At 37.2% G+C, this 25,161-nt stretch overlaps 2 protein-coding genes across 5 annotated transcripts in view; one reads left to right on the top strand and one right to left on the bottom strand.

Annotated features, from left to right (window-relative positions):
- OLFML2A (olfactomedin like 2A) overlaps positions 1-25,161 on the top strand; it is a 142,124-nt gene that overhangs the window by 80,404 nt on the left and 36,559 nt on the right. The window contains exon 3 of the mRNA XM_073905751.1: positions 14,682-14,817. The gene's annotated coding sequence lies outside the window, so the exon portion shown is untranslated. The remainder of the gene's footprint in view (positions 1-14,681; positions 14,818-25,161) is intronic.
- The window catches only part of NR6A1 (nuclear receptor subfamily 6 group A member 1), a 222,642-nt gene that overhangs the window by 195,801 nt on the left and 1,680 nt on the right, over positions 1-25,161 (bottom strand). The gene's annotated exons all lie outside the window — the stretch shown is intronic.

The following is a 25,161-nucleotide window of genomic DNA, read 5'->3' as shown; positions in this document are numbered from 1 at the left end:
AAGAACTTGTATTTAGAGCATTAGGGCTAATAAAAACCCTACCTTTGCACTTATGTGCTTTGCAACACCCAGATAGATGGGAAATGGACATTATTTCAAAGAATAAACCCTGACATTCCCAAAACAGCAGGGCCTTAGAGTCCAAGAAATCCACACCTCAGATGGATCCACTTAGAAACTTCCTCTTGAATAATCCAAGATGTCCATGTCAGAAGCAGCTAGAGTAACTTTACCAACCAGGTGAAAACCAAAGTATAAAACTTTAAATGAATGAATAAATAATTAGGCAAGAACTAGCTTCTTTTGAAAAATTTTAAGTTGCTCCCAGCAAGAGTAGGGAGAGTGACAGAGATTTTTTTGTTCATTCATTTCAAAGACTGATTGAAAAAGAGTCTTACAGACCAAGGAGTTTGTTTGAACGTGGTCAGAAAGCTTCTGAGGTCGTCTTAGAAAGTGCCTCATACCATCCTCAACAGATGGTTTGATGGAACAGTAGAAGTCAGCTCTGTTCAGGAAATCCATTAGTAAGAAGCAGATGCAACCAAGAGATGCCCACAAGCAGCAGAATGTATCTTTTCTTTATTCTCTTTGAAAACCCCCATATAAAAATAGAACACCATGGATGCATGAAGGGCCTTGATCCCTCTGGATCAATCCTGGAAATATATCCTAAGAAAGGGCCAGAAATAAATAGTACAAAATAGAAAGCCACTTAAAAATCCAACCACAGGAGAATGACTAATTAAATTATGGCACACCTATTCAATGAGGGTATATTGCGAGCATTTTAAATGTTTATCAAGATTTTATGATGGGCAAATGCCAGTTTAAAAAAATGTAAAATTGTATTCTCAGAATGAGCTCAGCTATTCTGATACATACATACCTGAAAAAGCACATTTTAGTCTATTTTATCCCAGTAATTATCTCTAAGTGTGAGAATTATGTATGATTTTTTCCCTCCATTCTACTTTTCTGATTGAAAATAAGTTTTTATAAACAGAAAAATGTACATTTAAAGAAATCCTAAAAACAAAATAATTTGGCTTAATTCTCTAAAATTGACCACTTAAAGGAAAAAAACCTACCAGACATTCTCTAAATGACTTTTACTTTTTAATATTTTATTTATTTATTCAAGAGAGTGCACGGGAGAGAGACAGAGCAGGAGCGGAGGGAAAGAGGGAAGCAGACTCCCTGCTGAGCAGGGAGCCTGATGTGGGACTGGATCCCAGGACCCCTGGATCATGACCTGAGCTGAAGGCAGACACTTAACCAAGCTACCGAGGTGCCCCTCTCTAAATGACTTCTAAGTTACTTTTTATTAGAAACACAATTCTGGACACTAATATTTCTGACATACTAGTTAGTCATTAATGCCTAAAGCTCAGTACCATCTCTGATCTCCCAACTTCAAAAATCCATTGTGTGGCAACAAAGGGATAAAACATCTTTAACCTTTCACCCCAGGATCTTTCAAATTTGAAGTAAATCTAGTTAATCATATCGATAACCCCAAAAGAAATTAAAAATTATTCAAACTTGAAGCCAAGATAAAAGAGCAACAACCAACCTATGTTTATAGCACTACATAAATGCAAAGCATACTTCATAAATAGGATTATAGGTGGAAAATTGCTTTTTTTTTTTTTTAAAGATTTTATTCATTTGAGAGAGAGCGAGCGAGCACGAGAGGGGGGAGGGTCAGAGGGAGAAGCGGACTCCCTGCCGAGCAGGGAGCCCGATGCGGGACTCAATCCAGGGACTCCAGGATCATGACCTGAGCCGAAGGCAGTCACTTAACCAACTGAGCCACCCAAGTGCCCTCCTGCTGCTTCTTAGATCTAAACTTTCTTACATCCCAAAATTAAATTCAACAAATACTTACCTAGCAATTTGAATGTATAGGGCACTGTACTAGATTACATAAGGGATACAAAAATGAATGAAGCTGGCTACCCCTAGATTCTTACAATCTAAAGAAAAATAGGTAACTGGCTGGATACAGGGAATTACGAAGCAATGTCATAATGGAGAAACTAGTGCCAGTGGCCAAAAAGCACTTATTTCTTCCTAGGGGGAACTGGAAAAGACTTTAATGGCAAGTGGTACTTGAATCAGGCTAGTCAGGAAGGAAAGGGAGAATGTAAATAGACACTGTCAATAATATTCAGTAAGCCATGTATATTTTTTAGATGTCCTTACCCACTCTGCTGGCAAATACTTCCCCCAGAAATAGTCATATCCTAACAGATGAAGATTATAAAGGTCCTGTCTGAGACATGTTCTTCCCTAAATTAAGTCAAGAGGGCAAGAAAGACCTATCTCCACACACACACTAACCTTTCATCCTGGGTTGGATGGTCTCATCCACACACATTTTCACCTACACTTCCCAACTGATGACCCTCAAACTTTCGATTTCAGATGAGACTATTCTCCTAAAACAAAGACCCACCTATCCAAATACCTACTGTCAATATCTACCAGGACACCCCATAGGCTCCATCAAGTTCAACATGTTGAATTGAACCTACTATGTTCTCTTTGAAACCTGCTTTTTCTGTTTCCACTCCTGTACCAAGTTCCAGATAACACCAACTCTCATCCCTAAGCCAAAAATCCCCAAAGGACTCCTCCCGGCCTGCCACTCTACCATCCTCTTCCCCCACATCCCGACCCCAATTCATCTACTGAACCACCAAAGCATTTTCATTCTCTCTCAAATCTCTACCGACCTAATTCAAGCCTTTTCACCACACTAGAATCTTAGGCTATTGTTAACTGTTCTCCCTGCTACCTTTCTTTTCTCACTTCCTAGAACTTAGATTTTCTAATCCACTTAAAATTCCTCTTTGGCTCCCCATTTTCAACTCTTTAGCATGACATTCACGGCCTTAAATTATAGGAATAAATCCAAAATCTGGAAAGCTACTTTTTGCAACCTTTATTTCCCTGACACATCCTGAAGCTTGAAAAGGGTAAGTAAGACATAAATTCTTATTTCCAAACTCTCTTTATAGAGATTTTAAAAATATCTATATCAACTTTGATGTTAAAGCAATTTCCTAATATTCAGACAGCAATAAAGTAATACACAAGGGAGGCAAGACACCTCAACACCAACCCTGCTCTGGTATTACTCCCTCTGTACTCCATTTTCTCTTCAATAAAAGCAGGAGGTCTGGCCAATTTTCTTAATATTCCTATCAGCTTTAAAGTCTGTGAGTTTACAAAAGTTTTCACTTGTATGCTCTAGGGCGCATAAATCATATGTTAACACTTGAAGGGTTGCCAAGATTCTTAACATTTTTTTTTAACTAGAAGGACCCTTATAAACCATCCCTAATCTCTACCATCCCATCCTAGCCCCCATTTTACAGACAGGAGAAACTATAGAGAGAGTAACATCTGTGATTTAAACACTAATCATGGGGCCCCCGGGTGGCTCAGTAAGTTAAGTGTCTGCCTGCGGCTCAGGTCACGATCTAGGGTCCTGGGATTGAGCCCCGTCATCGTCATTGTCATCTTTGTCCTCCTGGTCATCAGGCTCCTGGCTCAGCAGGGAGTCTGCCTCTCCCTCTCCTTTGGCCCTCCGCTCATGCTCCCTCTCTCTCTCAAATAAATGAATAAAATCTTTAAAACTTAAAATAAAATAAACATTAATCGTGGTCCTAAAGGCTTTAGAATTTTCCTAATCAGAAAATGGGAACAACAGTACTTACACATCATAGGGCTGTTGAGAGGATTAAACGAAATTTAAAAATTTTAAAGCACTCAAGAGATTATCTGGTGCACAGTAAATGTTCAATAAGGGTTAGCCATCATTATCAGAGTTGGTAAGTAGAATCATTCTAATCTTCACCTTCCAAACCTTAAATACAAGTATACTTGGAAAACAGACTTATTAAAAAATATAAACCACTTTGCAGCAGCTCTAGGGAAACTGTTCCATTCTATATATACACAGGGAATAGAGCCTTTTATTAAGTCACCACTCAGCACTATTACTGAAATGTTGGCTTCTTGGTGAGGCTACAGCATTCATGTGAAAATTGACCTCTGTATCAACCATTAAGATCTCAGATCACCAGATGAATGAAATAAATGATTGGGGCATGTTTAAGAGCTACAGATACTAGTCCACCCTGCCCCACTAAAATCATACTCTACTTGTATAATGCACCCTTCCTTATAGTTTTTGATACCTGTTGGAAGTTCTATCAGCTTAGAGGTAAAGTTCCTCTTCTAGCATTATCATACATATGCATTAGCACAAACATAATATTAAAGTAGCATTCTTACTGCCATATATCTCAAAACTAAGTGAAATACTGAGAACTTCAGGCTTCCAGAGGAAGAGCCCATTATTTGGTATACAGCTGTTCTGATCTGACATTAGCAATCCTCTTTCGAATATGCCTGACATTCCTGAATAAGTCAAAATGACCATAGTATTCAGAAGCAAGTATTGGCTAACCATGTCAAATGAGAAGAGCATATCTGTAAGGTCAACAAAGCAGAACTGAAATACAAGCTGACCTGGAAATTGAAGCTGTGTAGACACACTGGTTACTTATAGTCTCTACGATATTAGTCTTCATGTTTTTAGTTTACATTATTCACTTTTTATCTTGTTCCAAATAATATTTAAGTAGCCTAATGCTATTTTGCTTTATATCCTAAAAGGCATTAAGTATGAAAATTCCCTCCCATTACACCCAGAGAGATCTGATTCTGTGTCACATGCCCAGAGCCAGCACTGCCTCCCCATTGGCAACAATCTGTCTTAAACCCCATAACATCCTTCTTTAACACCACAAGCTGGCTTTGGATTTTGTTCTTTTCCTTGGAAACACATAACGTTATCTTAAAAAAAAAAAAAAATGACCAATTAAAAAAAGGTTAAGAATTTTAGGCAAGTAATTTTCAAAGAGCACACCTGTCCCCTATGCCTGAAAAAATGGAGGCAGTACTCTGAATTTTGATCTTATTTTTTTTTTACTATTTTATTTATTTATTTGAGAGAGAGAGAGCACAGTGAGAGAGAGAGACAGAAGGCGGGGGGGGGGGCCCGCAGGGGATGCAGATTCCCCGCTGAGCAGGAACACCCCACCACTACCACGCAGAGCTCGATCCTAGGACCACCCAGGTCCCCCTGAATCTTAGTTTTAACTTTTGCATCCACTATTAAAGCAACGTCTTCTAAATATTCAACTCTTTAGGGTACAAATGGCCCTTAGGATCCTACTCTACCAGAAGCTAGTGCTGAGATTCCAAGAGTGTGAGTGCTGGAATTAGATCTGGATTTGAATCCCAACTCTCCTACTGACTGGGCCAAGTCACATTAAATGCTCTCAGTTCCCTCATGTGCAAAAATGACAATGTTACTTCCCTTGTAAGACTGCTATACATAATTAGCGCCAAGAGAGCACACAATAAACTTCAGATTGAGAAAAAAATAAAACCCTTAACTACAAAATTTTCAGAGAAAGACAATGGTCACAAATGAAGTACTAATTTGGCCAGTTTTACACATGAATACACAATGCAGCTAAGAAATCAGTTTGAGACAGTTTTCTTTTTAACAGGAAGAACACAAATATTTCAATGTATACTCTAGACAAGAGAGAAATCAAGTTTTTGTTATTTAAAATTTAAGTGGTAAAATCCTAAATGATAGCACATCTGAGCTTAATAATAAAATTTCAAACTCTTTGGTCTGAAGTTTCCATTACTTCATATACCCAAACACAAAGACATATCCTACCCTGGGCTAAACCCTGGGTCAAAACCCTGGATTCAAAATGTCATAGCGCAGTGAATCATAGATTTTGGGTTATGCCAAGTATTAGAAAAATTTCATTAAAATATCCATTGAACCACGTTTGGCCTGCCATACACTACACCAACCTGGTCCCTGGGATTAGACACCTATTAGGAATAGGTGTCACACGATGATTTATCAAGAATCCATAGTAAATATTCTAAGACATTAAAGTACAATAAAAGATATAGGAAAATCAAGTCACCAAGTAAACTCTGCCTATGATTCTAGATCTGTGTATTATTATAACCGTGATTTCTTTTTTTTTAAAGATTTATTTATTTGAGTGAGAGAGAGTGCACAAGTGAGCACAGGAAGGGGCAGAGCAAGAGGGAGAAAGAAACTTTAGCAGACTCCTCGCTGAGCTTGGAGCCCCAAGCAGGGCTCGATCTCACAGCCCTGAGATCATGACCTAAGCCAAAACCAAGAGTCAGATGCTCAACTGACTGTGCCACCCAGGGACCCCTCATAACTGTGATTTCTAAAAAAATTCCTCATAATTTCTTTCCAAATACAAAGTGTTTCCATAAAGAATTTTAAAGATGCTATTTAAAATAATTCAGGGGGCATCTGGCTGGCTCAGTCGGTAGAGCGTGCAACTTTTTTTTTTTTTTAAGATTTGAGAGAGAGAGAGAGAGAGAGAGGGAGAGTGAGCCAGAGGGGCAGAGGGAGAGAGAATCTCAAGGAGACCCCACACTGAGCCTGGAGCCGGACATGGTGCTAGATCCCACAACCCTGAGATGATGCCCTAAGTGGAAATCAAAAGTCAGACACTTAACTGACTGAGCCACCTAGGCACCCCAAGAGTGTGCAACTCTTGATCTCAGGGTTGTGGGTTTGAGCCCCACACTGGATGTAGAGATTATTTAAAAATAAAACAAAACAAAATAAAATAATTCAGAACCAAATATTTTTCTTGTAAAACAACCAGTGAAACAAATTTTTTCAACAATAGGAATCCAAAATTCCTTTTGTAGCAACTGGCACAATACAAAATTAAATAAGAGAAAAGTGATTATTAGAAAGTTTTTCTTGGGGCGCCTGGGTGGCTCACTTGGTTAAGTGTCTGCCTTCAGCTCGGGTCATGATCCCAGGGTCCTGGGATCAAGCCCCATGTTGGGCTCCCTGCTGAGCAGGAGAGTCTGTTTCTCCCCTTCCCTGTGCCCGTAACCCCCATTCATGCGTGCTCTCTCACTCATTCTTTCTCTCAAATGAATAAAATCCTAAAAAAAAAAAGTTTTTTATTCAGAGAGTTAAATAAAAATCAAATTAAAATGTAAACAATCTTTTTAAAATGAACTTTAAAAAATTCAAACCATAGTCTAGACTCCAGTTATGACAGTTATATCAAGTACCTATTATCTCCATTGGAACATAATGTAATAAAATGTTAATTAAATTTATAATTATTGTAAATGTAAATTACAAAACTATAAAAGACAAAAATCAAAGAAACTGCCTTTTATTGCACTTGAGATATGTTTCAAAACTACTGGCAGCATCTTTTTTCAAACTTACCTTTCCAACATTATCTAATTAGTAGTCAAAGGAAGGTTTATGATGTCTTTAGATTTATTCAGAAAAAAAAAATCAGAAAAATCCATCTAAAATCTTCTGAAGGGGCGCCTGGGTGGCTCAGTCTAAGCGTCTGCCTTCAGCTCAGGTCATGATCCCGGGGTCCTGGAATGGAGTCCCACATCAGGCTCCTTGCTCTGCAGGGAGCCTGCTTCTCCATCTCCTCCCCACTTGTGCTCTATCTCTGTCTCTCTCAAATAAATAAATCTAAAAAAATTTTTTTTAATTAAAAAATAAATAAATAAAATCTTCTGAAGTCTCCTAGAGGATGGAGAAGAAAAGAAGAAGGAGAGAAGGAAAGGGGAGGTGGGGATGGGTCCCTAGACAAGGTCTGTGAGACTACAGGTTCAACTTTGAACAAATTTCCTCACCAGTTTACTCATGTAGAAAATGAGCACACCAGGGCGCCTGGGAGGCTCAGTCGTTGGGCACCTGCCTTTGGCTCAGGTCGTGATCCCAGGTTCCTGGGATCGAGCCCCACATCGGGCTCCCTGCTCGGCAGGAAGTCTGCTTCTCCCTCTCCCACTCCCCCTGCTTGTGTCCTGCTCTCGCTGTCTCTCTGTCATATAAATAAATAAAATCTTTAAAAAAAAGAAAAGAAAAGAAAAGAAAAATGAGCATACCATCATCTAGTCAGTGTTTCCCAAAGTGAGGAGATCACTGGAAGATTTTAAGTGGTACAAACAGAAAGCATTTTAAAACATTCCAAAGTTGTATGTTACCTTTTCAATTTTTTCAATCCCTCTAATTACATCAGGAAAAAAACCTCAGTTTTACTAGTTTGTCCACTGTCTCTCTAATGCTTGCTAATCTCCCTTTCTAACAAAGGCCTGATCAGAGAGACTTGGGCAGACAATCTCTTAGCTAGAATTTAACACTGTATTATTTTCATTACTTTTTACTGTTACCTTCTATTTATGGCAAATATTTTTCCATTTAGAATGGTAACAAAATTTCCTTTTAAAATAAATTTTGGTTGCAAAGTATTTAAACTACACAATATTTAAAATATTAAGGGAACAATATAGTAGGAAATGACAAAAATCATGATGATACAAGAAAGACTAAAGTCTGGAAAATACTGGTTTGGTGGAGTAGTGGTAAGTTATTTTCAACACTAAACCTCAGTTAATTCGTCTGTAATATGGGACTGTCACCATCCAGCAATGAAAAATTATGGAAAGGATTACATTAGTGTAGTACAGTGCCTGGCACACACTGAGCATTCAACAATCATTTCTTCCCTTCCTTTTTTTTTTCCTTTAAAGATTTTTATTTATTTGAGAGAGAAAGTGAAAGAGCACAAAAAGGGGGAGCTACAGAGGGAGAGAGGAGAAACAGACTCCCCACGGAGCCCGATGAGGGGCTCGATCTCAGGACCCTGGGATCATGACCTGAGCTGAAGGCAGATGCTTAACCGACTGAGCCACCCAGGCGCCCCAGTCTTCCCTTCCTTTTTTAAGGATATTACCAGAAAGCCTTTTTAAAGACCTCTAGAGAAGCTTGGGATAGGGGGTGGGGAAGCAAGGCTTCCCGTGAATTAGAGACAAGAGCATTTGCTCTAATCATGATATGTCCCATCAAGAACCTCCAGGGACCTGGCCTTGCATTTTACCCTGATAAGGCTACAGTTTACTCTCTAAGGCTCATAATTCTACTTATAAATGATTAGGAATAAAGTGTTTCAGAAAAGTGGCACATATCTTAAATCAATGAGAAATGAAACCACAGAGGGTAGCCAAAGGCAAGTCCATTTTATAACAGATGTCCAAGCTAAAAGAAGGTATTTCATTTGGGCAAATTCAACAATGCTGTGATTGGAAGGGAAGTCACTAGGTGGTCCATAAACCAGACTCGATCACTTCATCACTTGCTATTGGCCAACTAGAACCCACAGGTGAGCAAACTGGGGCAGGTGGGGCTGGTGGGGGTTGGGGGCACGGCTCCAGTTCCCTGAGTAGAAGTGCTTTGGGAAAAGAAACCCCAACAGAGTACCTACTAAAGTCCAACCACTGTGTAGTAATAGTCACTTTTTACATATATTCCCTAATTTCTCCAAACATCCATGTGAGGTAGTTCTAAGTCAATTCATCAAATGGCCAAATCTCTAAATTTACCAAAAACTTGTTTTAACTATTTATACAGTTTATAACAATTCATATTAATGGGACGGTTTAATTAGCTTTTAAATATTTCTGCCAAATTAAGATCGAAAGGATAGCAGCATTTTCAATAATGTTTTTAATTTGTCTCTACCCCAGCTCTCTGCTGCTGTGGCTGCAAAAAACTAAGGCAGAGAGGGGACCTCTACTGGTGGAAAGATACAGCCCGGGTCTGGGCTGCAGATGATGGGGGAGAGAGACGGTACAGGAAAAGGGGAGAATAAGGAAAAATGGTAAGACAGCAATTAAGGAGAATGAGAGTGACAACAAATTCTGTTAAGTTCTACAAGTAAGACTGAGCAAATTGGTTTTTATTGAATTTCATATTGGGTAAACTGGACATTGGCAAACTAGTTTCAATGACTTAGATTTTGGTGAACTTGCCTGCCTACCTATGAAGTAGATGATCTTAAACTTACAGATAAGGACATTGACAAATGTTAAATAACTTTCCTAAAGTAATACAGCCATACTCTAGGTTCTTCAAACAACATTTCATTCACCAGTAATCTGGTGTGTGGTGATTCTAACATTCTTTCACCACCACTACCCCCCAAAAAACCCCAACAGAAGTAGGTTAGGGGTGCCTGGGTGGTTCAGTCAGTTAAGCCTCTGCCTTTGGCTCAGATCACCATCCTGGAGTCCCAACATGGAGCCCAGCAACAAGCTCCCTACTCAGCAGGGAGTCTGAGTCTGCTTCTCCCTCTGCCCCTCACCCAGCTCTCTTGCTCTCTTTCAAATAAATAAAATCTTAAAAAAAAAAAAAAAAGTAGATTACACAGGATTTAAAGCCAGGTCTAACTCTGAACACACTTATCACTACATCACAATAATAGTTCACTGAAATCATTTTTAATTGTCAGTGCAGTTTGTCTACCATACTACAATACTTACCTACCCTTTTCTGCAAAAATTTCTATCTGCTATTCAACGGTTGAGTGGTAGTGTTGCCAGACTAAGTTGGAATAACTTCAGGCAAAAGTCAAAAGATTTTATTATTTAGCCTGGACAACTTTATTTCTCTTATGATTTCAGATCAAATTTTAAATAACTGCAATTGCTTGAGAATCCCCATTACCATCTTTAAGGATCCCAGACTGGCAATCACTACTGTACAACTTTAAATTATCTTGGTGCGTTTGTCTCCCCTCCCCCCCCACACACATGCACAAAGAAGTATACAATCAAACTGTAGGCTAGTCTCATTAAACAAACGTAAAACCAAAATAATCCTAAAATCTATAAGATCCCTATAAGACATTAGTGCTTGCTCAAACTATGTGCCTTATCACTAGACTCTTCACGGATTTATCACATTTATGATGCTAGAAGACATGTCTTATCTCACCAATTGACATATAAAACTTGATTTAACAGTGACAATTTCAGGTTTCCTTTATCAATAAGATAGTAGTTCAAGGCTCTTTAAACAACTAAAAATGTATTCTGCCCTTTTTGGTAGGCAGAACAATTCTCTATTCATAGATCTTATGATATGGCCCATTATATAAAGCATTTTTAAAATATTAATATTTTTAACTTCTACACTGCACCTCAGTATAATCAAACTTTTACTAACAAAGTTCCCACTCCTGTAAAATATTTTAAGAACCAATTACAGGGGCACCTGGGTGGCTCAGGTGGTAAGGCGTCTTGACTTTGGCTCAGGTAGTGATCCCAGGGTTCTGGGACGGAGCACCATATCTGGCTCCCTGCTCAGCGGGGAATCTGCTTGTCCCTCTCCCTCTGCCCCTCCCCACACTCATGTTCTCGTGCTCTAAAATAAATAAAATCTTAAAAAAAAAGAACCAATTACACTGTTACTTTTAAAAAGCATTAAACATTTGTTCTGATTTCCCATTGGGTTCAAACATCTCTTTGATGTTAAGATGGGGTGGGAACAGATCTTCTAACAAATCTGAATACCACAAACTGACAGTTTGAAAAGTGCCACCCTATCTTAAACCTTTTCAAGTACATATTTTAAATGCTCAACAAAGAGATGACAAACTTATTTTTTTTCTTTTAGTCCATTCCAGGCCTCTCTTTTGCACTTTAATAGTGCCTCTTATTATTTCTCATCTTCAATGTACACCACCCAAGGCTACCTTTAATGTTTTTAGCAAATAGAATGGGATTCTTCCTAATCTCTTCTGAAATCAACAAAAGCTATAAATTTAACTCAATACAGCTTTTTGTAGTTCAGTTAGATTCAAGGTCATCTCAAGGCTTTTAATTACTAACCAGGACTTGAGGAGGTTGGAATTGGTATAGTTAAGGGAAAGAGCAGCTGGCTTATTCACTTTCTTATTAAAGAGCATTATAAAAACTGTGTCTTGGCAAATTGCAAGTTCTCTGACCACCAGTGGTGAGAACAAAGAAGCAGAGCAAATGATCTTCAAACATTTGTGTTTACCCTCAATCAACATAATTTTACAAATTACTGGAAAACTCTTTAACTTCAGCAAATATGATTTATGCTCAAAATTTGTAGACAGCCAGCCTCCCAAAATGTTACTATTTCCATTCTGAAACCAGCCCTCTTAAAAACTGCCAATGCCTTTCAAATTAGCACAAAATTTATTTAGGTCTTTTTCACCATCAAACCCTATGCAGGATCAGGATAAACACCACTTGAGGAACCCAGGAGGATTATGCAGATTTCTAAAGGATTGCAAGTTTAACTTCTCTTTCCCTGTATTTCTAATCAAATTCAAATTCAGTTGTAAGTTTCCAGATCTATCCAAGACTTTGAGTAAGGTGGTATTAGTTGTACTGGAATAGAGAGAAACACACACACACACACACACACACACACACACACACACACACACACACACCCGAATCCATCCTTCAGAAATTTTTAGAGGCAACCAGTGAAAGCTCCAAAAGTGTGACCCATTCCCTAATAATCTATAAGAGAAAGAAGGCAGCCTCAGAAGGGTCCCTAAACACTCCTCTGATGAAGCTGGAGATACTGGGGTGGAGGTGGGGGTGGAAAGCAATGTGCATGGGAGGCCTGGTGCCAGAAATCTAAAAGATTCAGGGGACAAAAGGCATTGGGAATGACTTTATCTCTCTAAAAAATGAGAACAGAATAGCCTATCACAGTGTCTCAATTCTGTCTTGAGCAACCCCCCCAAAAAGTACTGCTAACAGACCTAGATGTCAGCATACAAGATATCTTACTGTAAATTAAACTAGTTGTTGAAGAAGATACAATGAGGTAGATATATACCTCTAAAAATCTATCCCTCCAAAATAAGCCAAATTAAAAGGCACAAAATGGTCCGAGCAGTATTGTTATAAAGTGAGAAATGTCCAGCAATTAAAAACAATAGGCTGTGATATACTATTAACAGTTTTAATTCATGTTGAATGAATAAAGTTTATTAACATGAGAAAAAAGCTTCAAATTAAACAAGCATAAAACATAATGGTATATACTGTATGATTACAAGCAAAAAACTAGGATTTGAAGAAAAGTAGAAGAAAAATAAAGTATTAATGAAAGTTACTTGGAGGCAAGATTAATATATGTAATTTTCCCTCATTTTCTGTATTTTCTACAATGATCATGCATTTCGAATTTTAAGAACATTAGATTTCCACGCAGCTCACATCTAAGTATCTAAGGGCCACAGGCAATTCAAGCACACAAATCAGGGATCACACCACTTAAAATCTAAATGCAAGATACAGCTAAATCCCTCCTGCTTTTATTTATATGCAAGCACTTCCAACTGTGTTCCCCAGGATGTGTCCCTTAGACAATGCCCTAAAGTTGCTTTCCAAATGAGGTACTGGAAACACTGGGTATTCTCCAGCCAGAAGCCCCATCTATGCTTCTTAAACTAGCACTGGAGAATAAATCTACAGTATTTCACACACTTTGTATTACCCATATGTGCTCAGTAATTGTTTCTTATTAATGTAACACTCTGTATGAAAAGCAAACTCATGTTGAAATATTTTTGAAATATGTCAAAACAGACAGGAAATTTTATCTTCAAATGTTAAATGCATTTCTTCATCACAGTAGTACTTTCGGTTAGTTCTGGATTCTGGCCAGCCCAACTATCTTTCAGATTTGACCTGTCAGCAAGAGAATATTTTTGTGTGTGGGGGGGAAGCAATTGTAATTTCCCACATTAGGTGATTGATTAAGTTCTCTCCTCTAAAAGGCTGATTGGTTTCCTGGTGCCAGTAAAATGATTGATGAATATTTCAACTGCAGCTCCCTTGCTTACTGCCCCCCCATTTTCCCCTCCCCCATGCATTACTGCCCCTTTCCTGCTGGGTTCCCTTTTTACAGACCTACAGCATTTAAGGAGGTTTTGCAATTTTCCTTAATGAATCCAAGTTCTCAAATGCAAGGTATTTAATCTTAAAAGGACAAGACAGCTGAATTAGTTTTGCAGATAAAAATCCATTTACAAGGAATGAGGGAAAAATTGAAATTAACTACAGGTCTGACTCAATGAATGAAACTGTACTTGAGAAAGTGTAGCATGTAGAAAGGTTATAAATGGGAAGGAAAGTGATCATATTAAAAAAAAACATCTAATTTCAAGTTTACATTACAAATTGTAGCATTATAACTTTAACTGTAAACATTTATATAAAAGTGCAGAGAATGGAATTTGCATGTGAATTATGCGATCCTACGGACTTTAAAACAGCCAGGTGATCTAAAATCAAAACAGGGAAACAGTACGTACGGTAAATACAAACGCTGAAGGATGACTGAACAGTATCTGAAATTAAAATTCTCCCAGATAATCTGTGCTATATCATAGCTGTTTGCTTTAGGCAGAGCTTTCCTAAATTGCAACTTCCTGTTTTACCCAATTCATTCCATCATAAAGCTGGAAAATCCCTTGATTTTCTAATTTAGCTCCTTCATTTTATAGGTGACATATAGACATGACTTTGTAACAAGTTATAATCAGAACCCAGGCAAAACCCAGGCCTGATCAACTAGTTCCTGGGCATCCTACCTCCCCAAATAATGTGGTTGGTTGGCCTCTTAAGTCCTTTCCTACTCAGACCATACTGCTACCATAATCTATTAACCCACACTGCCACATTTTTCTCACTGTATCTCTCTTTGCTAGGAAATCACTTTATATATTTTACAAGCTTTGGACAACTGGCTCTTATACTTCCATTTTCAACGACTTACATCAACCTTCTTGGATTGGTTCTCCTCTCCTCCGTACAGCAAGCTTTTGTGTGGCAGAAGTAAAAAAGGTACAAAGGACAAAGCCATCTTTTCCTAAACTGAATTCCCCAATGCAGTCAAACAGCCAGGAGTTTATTGGCCATCTCATCTTAATCTGGTGTATCTAGTCATTTTAGTTACAAGGAGAGCCACATTTCCAAAGAGAAACTACATTCTGGTTCGAGGGCCCATCAAACTTTGGGTTTAGCTTTTAACACACTGCTTGACAAAGATATTGGCCCCAATTTTCCCTAGTGACTGAGAAGCACATCATTCTCTTCCCATATGTTTTGTAGACTTTCTCTACCACCAAAGGACTCAGATTCAAAGGTCCCTGATAAAATCAAGACTCAGATTCCTGACCTAACTGTTCTTTCATTCATTCATTCAACATCCATAAAACACCAATTCCTTGTGCTTAGTGTTGAGGACACAGATACAAGATATGTTATCCCTGCCTTGAGTAGCTCAAAACCCTTTCTTTCCTTAGCACCCCTTAGGGCCACCAAGGATTGTCCCTGACACCACAAAATTATTTTCTATTGGTTTATTAAAGCCAACATGAGAGAAAGAAAAAAGTCACTCGGAATTCTAAAAGTGGATCTTGTGACTATATACAGGAAGCTGAGTTCTGGGCCTCCTCAACAACTCTAAATGGCCAGGATTCACAAGTGCCTACTGTGGGACAGACATTTTTCTTGGTACTTTACAGACCTTGTCACCTAATCCTTAATAACCTGGAGGTGGGGAGGAATTAAATCTAGGAAACAATTATTTACAATGTTACTAACTATAAAATTTGGGGCTTAACCTCTATGAGCTTCAATTTTCACATTTGCAAAATGGAGAGGTTAACAGAACACCTAATTCACAGGGTTATCAGGATAAACTGAGTTAATATATGTAAGGTGCTTATAATATTATATAAATGTTAGCTGCTATAATTATTAAATGAGAACACCAAAGTTCAGAGAAGTCAAGTGACAAAGTCACATAGCTGTGATCTTTGTTTGCCACACTCCAGAGTCCATGCTCTTTGCCTCTCACACCACCTAACCAAAATCCTTCCTCCCTGACAGAAACTACTGCCACTTCCAAAAAACAAAGCCCTCTAAATAGTTATCAGTGGGGGGTTTCCCCCAGGTGGTTTATTATCCTGCTAAAAAGGGATTTTGGAGGAAGGATTGTTAAGGCTAGAGAGGAAGTCTCCCGACAGGTTAGATTTCAAGAGTAAAGCAAGAATACGGAAGAAAAAATAACCTGCCTGTTATTAATTTTAGTAATTAAAACAATTTAAATCAATTGATGAGGGATGAATTTAAGATTTCCATCTGAAACCTGAAGTATTAAAATGAAAAGGAAAGACTTGTATCTTATGACTAAGGTGCAACCCCCACAGAATACAAAAATGCTTTAAAAGGTACATTACGTGAAACTCCAAGAACATCAAGATAATTACAGAGCTCTCAAGGAAGGAAGCCCAAATATCTCACTGATCTTTCATCACCCACCAAGCTTCGTAAGTTCTGATTCAGTAACTCCTTGTTATTCACATTGTTATGTGACATTTCTTCTGCTAGCAAGCTCACTACAGAATGAGTTCTACCTAGCAACTACCCTTAGGAGTAAATCCCTAACTCTTTAACAACACAGTAATTGACTTACACTAAAATGTTACTCACACTAGGAAAGGGTATTCTTAGAGCAGAAGAGGAGATGCTTCTTCTATACAGGCTTTATTACCACCTCCCTCAGTGAAAACCTGGTTAAAAGGCAAACCAATCTACAAAATGACATTGCCAAAATCACAACTTTAAAAAAGACTCAATGAAAGCCAAACCTGTCTAAAAGCAAATAAGCAAGCTATTGTTGGAAGTTTTAAAAAGATAGGATCTTTTTAAATCCCACATAAATATTCCACTTTTTAACAGGAATGACTCTTTATTAAAGTATCTGTGTGTCATAAGATTTATTTCCACAATTATAAATCTCCCCTTAGTGAGGAAACAGGTTCTGTTGGAAAATTTCTACCACAAGATAATTAACAGTTAAGCAACAGGTTTCATGTAACAGGTAACAAAAGCCTTATCAGAGAACTCAGTGAGGGTGAACTATGACACACTTCATTTAGACTCAAGCAAAGAAAACTTAAAATATGAACTCTTTCATTTTTTCCCCCTCAGCAGGAAAAAAAAAAAAAGGCGAGAAAAGGACAACCCAAAGTAACAAAGCACTAACAATAGGATCTTGTGAGGTCACCATTTTCTTACACCTTAGATTCATTCATTTATAACAGGGTTCTCACACAGTTTTGGTCTGAGTGATTAGGACCGCTTTTACGTTCTTCAAAATTATTGAGGACCTCAAAGAGCTAATGTGTGGGTTATAGCTATCGATCGATAATTTATCATGCTAGAAAACTATGAAACCTTAAAAATATCTATTCATTTAAAAGTAACAAACCCATCACGTTATATGAATAACATTTTTATGAAAAATAACTTTTACAGCAAAACAAAAAAAACTGGTGAAGAATGGTATTGTTTTATATTTTTGGTAATCTCTAACATCTGACTTAATTTTGGCAGCTAGATTCTCCTATATGTGTCTGCATTCAGTATGTTGTGATAAACTATTGTGAAGTATAGGCAGAAAAATCTGGCCTCACAGATTTATAATTGGAAAAGAAAGAAGTATTTGCTTATGAAAATAATTGTGGATATTTTTCTTTGATAATCCACCAAAACTCAGTGTTTTGGAAGTAGTTTCTTAAAGGTTAGTTCAGTGTGAGGGGTGCCTGGGTGGCGCAGTTGGCTAAGCAACCAACTCTTGGTTTTGGCTCAGATTATGATCTTAGGATCATGAGATGGAGCCCTACATCCGGCTCTGCGTGGACACCGCTTAAGACACTCTCCCTTGGGCGCCTGGGCGGCTCAGTCGGTTAAGCACTTGCCTTCAGCTCAGGTCATGATCAGGGTCCTGGGATCAAGTCCCGCATCAAGTCCCCGCATCGCATTGGAGCAGGGAGCCTGCTTCTACCTCTGCCTCTCTTTCTCTCTCATGAATAAATAAAATCTTTAAAAAATAAAAATAAAAAAGACAATCCCTCTGCCCCTTCCCCACCCCTGTACTCTAAAATAAATCTTTAAAAAAAAAAAAAGTTAGTTCAATGTGAGATATAAAACTGTATCAATGAACTTTGTGTATTCTGTCACTTAAAATCTATTGGTCTGACATTTTTTAAAAATTTTTTATTGTTATGTTAATCACCATACATTACATCATTGGTTTTTGATGTAGTGTTCCATGATTCATTGTTTGCGCATAACACCCAGTGCTCCACGCAGAACGTGCCCTCTTTAATACCCATCACCAGGCTAACCCATCCCCCCACCCTCCTCCCCACTAGAACCCTCAGTTTGTTTTTCAGAGTCCATCGCCTCTCATGGTTCGTCTCCCCCACTGACTTACTGGTCTATCTGACATTTTGAACCGATCTTTTACTCATAGAGGATTTTGTATCATACACCAGTGATTTGGAAAATATTCCTTCACTGAAATATGATATTCAAAATGTTAGCACATTTCAGTATACAGTATCAATGAAAAATCAAATTTGTTAATAGTGATACTTTTCTTCATCAGAAAAGGACTTAAGCATTGGGTAGCTGTCAAGCTCCAAGTGGCAGGCACAAGTTTTCCAAAATTCTAATTGTCATTTGAAAGCTCAGATTTTACTCACCAGCAACAAATACTGCCAGTTTTCCTTGATGTAACGGATGGCAGTCAGTTTTCCAAAAAAATGGACTGCCAAATACCTAAGTCCAAATAAACCATAGTTTGTCAATTGTTCTTTCAAGTGAAAATGGTGTTCCACGAAGAAAGCAGCTACTAGTTCAGCTTACAACATAATTGCACAAACACTTTTCCTTAAAACAAGTATTCTATTTTGGTATGCAGCAGAAATTCTTCGTGTGTACTTGCCTACTTGCCATTTCCTCAAATGGAATATCAAAAACATGTGTACTGAAGGGTCAAGATTTAACAAAATTAATCATTTTTACCCCTTCATCAAAGTCAGACTTAGGTGAAATGGCTTTTTTTAAACAATACAAGTGCATGGAAGTGACAAATACAATGACTACTAATACAGTTAATAGTGATCATATATTATATATTATTATATATATTATGTATAGTAGTGATAATAATTGGTGCCTTGATTTCTTCTAAGGCTCAACCAGTTTTTATCCACCGCTGTTTTTGCAACATCAGTACAAATGTCAACATGGTGAAAAAGGCAAATAATACCAATATTACATAAAAGTAGTTTTGACCTCAAGAACCTCCTGAAAGGGTCTCAGGGACTCTCCCAGAAGTTCTTGAGCCATACTTTGAAAACCACTGGTTTAGATAATGTAATAGATAATAGAGTTAAGGACACAATGATTGGGAAGAAATTACATCTGGAACAAACAATCCAGTAATGAATGATCAACAAATGATGAATGATAGAAAATAATACAATCCAACTGATTACTATGTCATTAATCATTTATAAATTTTAAAAGGCAAGAGATGAGGAAGCAGAACATGTGTAAGACTTCAAAGAAGTGTTGTGTCTTTTTTTTTTTTTTAAGATTTAATTTTTTATTTGACAGAGAGTTAGTGAGAGCAGGAACACAAGCGGGGGTGTGGGAGAGGGAGAAGCAGGCTTCCCGCCAAGCAGGGAGCCCAATGCGGGGCTCGATCCCAGGACCCTGGGATCATGACCCGAGCCGAAGGCAGACGCTCAACGACTGAGCCACTCAGGCGCCCTGTGTCCTCTTTTTCTTTTGTGAGAAAAACTAAATTGAATAGAGTTAACTGTGATACAAAGAACATTGCATTTGATCTCTAAGAAGTTAACAAAAATGGGTAACAAGACTGAATTTTTAATCCTTCCAAAATGACACAGCTTCAGGATTGAAATGAGTGCATGAGTTACATAAAATTAATTTTTTTTAATGAAAATTAAATATAGGTTAAGGCAGTTCCCTTCACTGAATCAGCCTGTCCTTCATTTTGGCACAGATTTGTTACTGAAATGTTTCCTACGTCTTAAACTATGTGATTATACCTCTGTTTCCTTTGGATTCAAAGGAATTATCATAGGAGGTTTAAAAATTTGGTTAATCAATTATGTCCTTTATCAATCAGTGTTTTTAAAGGAGAAAATTAAGAACACAGAAATCTTCACACTATGGTGATCGACTAGAAGAGCAAGCAGAACCCATTCATAGACCTCTGAAATGTTTTTATAGACAGATCTAGAATTCCATGATAATATGAAATGTAGTAAGTTGTAAATAAAAGCCGAGAAGGCTAGCTACCTCTTCCACATGAGGAATTTGGTTGTGCACTTCTCTCAAAATTATAATTCTTGAGTATTTCTTAAATGAATTATGAATTGTTTCCAATGCAAACAGTTGTTCAAGCAAATATCTATGGTTAATATATCTTTTGCTAATACCACAGCTACAATTCCATTGTGCTTATTAGTCAAACAATGCCTTCTATCATTATTAGCAACTTCTTTTTATAATTTCCCCCTTTGACAAAGTCACTATTCTGGTTCCAACCACCCACAGAGTATATCTTCAAATCAAATGCTCGGATTTGTTTCCAGAATACATTACATGTTGCTGCCTAGGGAATTGGGTTTTGGAAACATTACACTTGCCAGCTGACTTATCAACAGTGCCCACAGAATTGACACCAAGTTAAAAGCAAGAATCCCTCCAGAAAATAGAAAAATATGCTACTACTGCCATCTGTGGTTTATGCTTGAATAGCTTCTCTGATATAAACAACTGAAGGGTGTACAGTTTGCAATTAGGACCAAAGACCTCATTATCTGAATATATTTTTTAGGTTAACTCTTAATATAACAAATTGTAGAATTTATTTAGTATATGACATAAGAACTTGTGATTCTCTATTTGAATTATTATTTAATACTGATAGAGAAACCACAAACTACCTTGAATGAAAATTTTTCCCTTGCATAAAGGCTCATTTTCCCCAAACACCCATGCATTCCTAAAGACATTCAAAAACACCTAGATGTCTCCTGTGAATTTATAATTAGAATTTCTCTTTTGAAATAGTGACTGTCAATATTAAAACCCTCAAATTTTTAAAGCAAGAAATGTATTTTTAAGGAATTTTCTACTTAGACATGAGAATTTGCTCCATTCGAGACAAATTTCGAAGGTTCAATTATCCCGATAATTTTTTCAAAAACAAAAATTCAAAAGTGCAAGTGAAGCCTCCAAGTAGGCTATTTTCACAACATATTTTCTCTCAGTTTGCGTTCTCAAATGACAACCACTGTAGCTAAGGGATCAAAAGATTTGGTGCAGCTGGGGGTGGTGAAAAAAGCAATTCAGCTCCCCAGCAGCCAGCTGAGGAAATCCTGGTTCGCTCCCCAACTAAATCAGTTAATTAGAATTACCGGGTTACATAGCAAAGTCTTATTTAAATAATCATAACTAGCAAAAAACTGTTTTCTTGAGAAGCTGTTCTACAGTACAGACTTCTATTTAATAGCAGGTAGTAAGGGAAGGACGAAATAAAGTCGGAAATATTTTATTCTTTCAAACAAAGTTCTCTTTTACAATTAGTTCTAAACCACACTGAAAAGCAGCAGGTAAGACACCTCACAATGGTTTTCTTCTAATTTTCCATCATCTGTAGTCTAACAGCCTTATCTTTTTCATAAAGACAAGCCATGTTGGAAAACAAGCAATAAATACTGGGCTTGATTCTAGTAATACTGTATATAACAAAGTTACACCCAGAGTTTTGTTTTTTGTTTTTTGTTTTTTTTAAGGTTAAGCTCAGATGAATCTGAAACTTTGGCTCTAACAGGGGCTCAGCACCCGAAAATCAATTACCTGTTCAGGACTTCTTGCCGACTTTTAATAATTCTGGGATTTCTGAACTCTAGTTATCAATCAAAAGCATCCGTAAAGAAATTAAGAAATTACCTGAGCCAGGTAAAGTTGACCTTAAAAATACAAATTTGAATAATCAAAAAAAAAGTCTGAAACAAAATACTTTTGTTTACAATGTCTTGGTTTTGGAAATACTTTCAAAGCACTGCAAAGAATTAGGTATTTGCAATAGGCATATTCAGTAGCTACCTTCTGTTAAAATTGTTTCAAGGACTTTTTTTTTTTGCAGAAATGCAAGTTTTATTTATCTGTTGATTCAGAACTTTAATTTTTCTGACTGTGACCCATTTTCACATATAAGGTGATTGGTTCACACAAAATAAGCCATTTTTATTGTCCTACTTTAAAAGGATAGGACCAAGAACGTAGAACTCTTAAAAGGCATCTTCTCAAATTTAACCTTCAACCTAATTATATACATGGAAACAAATATTTAAACAGAAAGTGTCCTTCAACTTGGCTACAACACAAAGGTAAATATAAAACTAAAAATTATGACAAGGCCCCGAAGAGATCTAAATGAGCTTATTGAAAACTAAGTCTCCTGATACAGAAGGAGTCACCCTGGCTTTTGAAATTCTGAAGCCAGAGGTTCCGATCTGAACACAATTTATCAACAGACCAGCTTATACAACACAAACCAATAAATACCTACCTAGTTATAAAAACTAAGTGATGGTGTCTTAATATAAGATGAAACACACTTACACAGCCCCAGGCCCCCAAACACACTAACATTCATTAGCAATTGAAGACAACTTGCACAACAAGCACTACAAGTGGCATAAAAAACTTCTTTATCAATATCATAGTAGCAGTTGGCATTTCTAAGCCCTATCCTCCGCTAACCTAAAATTAGGTATTTTAATCTATAGCTTATTTTCTACCTTTGCCCCAAAACCTCAGGGGAAAAGGGGAAAAAAAAAAAAAGAAAAACCAAGAAATTATTAATAAAATGGAAATGGAAATGCATGATTTGGCCACAGTTTAGGAAATCTACCATTTTATTTCACTAGCTTCCCATCTAACTTCTTTTCACATGCTAACGCATGCACACACACCACATACCTTTTTGCTATGTAATTCAGAATAATTTACAGATTATGAAGCATGTCACGATCACATTTTCATTATAAGAAACAGAAATCCTCACAAAGATTTTGATGGATGGTAAATAAGAGATCCGAAAAATCTCACACCTCAGCTGCTCAAAATCACCAATCCTTTCAGTGTTCTTTTGAGGTCACAGAACTTACTAAAAAATACCTATGTGCCCTTTGTATACAACAATACCACAGTATTTTTTTTTCAATGAAGAAAATTCTGAGGTGACTCAGAATTAACTTTTAAAGTCACAGAACTAAAAGTTAAACTGTCATGGAAAATATCTGATATTTTTCAGATATTTTCAGATTTGCACGACACGATCATAGCAGGAAAAAGGCATCAAGTTATTTAGCGAATTTCTCCCCATTTCCTCCCAAGTATAGTTACATAAAACATGCTTTTAATTGCTGATAATGGCTTATTAACCTTCCTTTTACTTAAAATATCAAAAAGACTACTACTTCATTCTGTTAAAATATAACAAACGTAATATTCAGCATATACTTCCACAAATCATCTTCCTTTGAAACCGCAAAAAGGGAGCAGTCTTCTACTATGACTAAATGAGCTTGTGTTTGTTATGAAAACTTACAGCAACAACTGAAAATATCTGGAGCAGCCAGCACATGAAATTCCTGAAAGGGTGATGGTGCATCAAAAGGCTAGCAACTCTGTTCTGATAGAATAAAAAAAAAAAAAAAAAAAAAAAAAAAAAAAAACTAAAATATTGTGAATTCAGCATTAACGGTGTTTCCGGCAGGAAAACACTTCTAAAATTCCACCTCCAGTTTATTTCTTCATGACACAAACCAAAAGATCTCCTATCTAGATAGCTATTCTTGGCAAATATTTCATACAAAATGAAAATCACTCATTAGGATAAAAAGCCAGGAGAATTCATTTACTCTCCTTAGAACTTAAGCAGTTTCATTTGCTTTGGAGAAAAATATTAGTAAGTATAAAAGGTAAAAGAAGTCCCCACCATTCCAAAGGTAAACTTTATTTTTTTCTATTTTGGTAATTCTTCTGTAAGCATGTTAAAATACAAGAGATAGTGAACATAAATTGTAAAACAATACACAATGCTCAGTGAAAAATAAAACATCCCACAACAGTCTAACCTTTCATGTATTTTCTTTTAATCCCAAACTGCCCAAAGTCCCATTGTGTTTTCAACAAAAAGGAAATATTTGTAGCACTAAAATGGACTGATGTAAAATATTAAAGCCACCCTGGCCTAAATGGAATGTTCGATAACATTCTTTTAAATGGTTCTGACCAATTGAGGAAATGAGACTATGAATGGGAAATTTGATTAAGAGTTAAAATTACCATTGAGTTCTTTAAAATGTACTAATGAATAATTAATAGCAAATGCAGTTCCTAGGCTTCCCTTACAACATTCTCAAGTAGAAATGAAAGTAATGTCTGCAGTAAAATCGATCATCTACATGCTATGCACAGGTGGGTACAGGAAGTACACACTCGTAGAAAGACATCATGAAAATACATGCCCTTAACATGGGCTATAAGATAGATGTAGGTTGGGTAAAAAAAAACAGCATAGTAAATTTTAGATCAGGATTTACAACGTTCGTACATCAATACCAAAACAAATCTCCACTTAAAAAAGCTTAAAAAGTCAAAAGCGTTAAAGAAATCCTTTGTTCCTATGATACTGTCTTATTCTACCCTCAATGGATTCCAGCCTCCTCCTTTGTGACACGGGATTTTATTGATCTCAAACATGTTCACATTCAGAAATTATTCTCCAAAGACATCCCACGGGACTGCCAGCCACCTAGATACCACACATCACATACATCTTAAAAAAGGACAAGAGCTTCTAGAACATACCACTATTTGGTCAGCAACATCAAGTGAAATTAACCAGGCTCTCTTCTAAACCGACTTTTCCCTTAACTGGTAAAAATACCAGATCTACTGAATTGGCAGTAAATGTCTGATGAGTTTGTAAGTACACGAAGTCGCAGATTCACCCCCAAATCTCTCCCCTTCCGTAGCTCCTCATTCATTCAACAACTGAGCGCCTAAATGACCTATTTTCAGGTTACTTTCCTCACACCTGCCAGGTCACTGTCCTGATTGAGAAACTTCTTGCTGAAGCAATTAATTTTTAGTGCCTCCTAACTGTCCCGGGTGTTTGCATTCAATTTGAAATCTGTTACTTGTTAGACAGTGTTCGGTCCTAGATCTTTCAGAGAATTGCGAGTTTATGGCGCAGAGAGGGGAGGAGGCGCCGATCTC

This window comes from Callorhinus ursinus, unplaced genomic scaffold, assembly GCF_003265705.2.
Source record: "Callorhinus ursinus isolate GAN/ISIS: 27379988/994484 unplaced genomic scaffold, GSC_fseal_2.0 scaffold24, whole genome shotgun sequence".
Lineage (NCBI taxonomy): Eukaryota > Metazoa > Chordata > Mammalia > Carnivora > Otariidae > Callorhinus > Callorhinus ursinus.
Note: the sequence above shows the minus strand (reverse complement) of the source record. Positions and strands in the feature narration are given on the sequence as shown.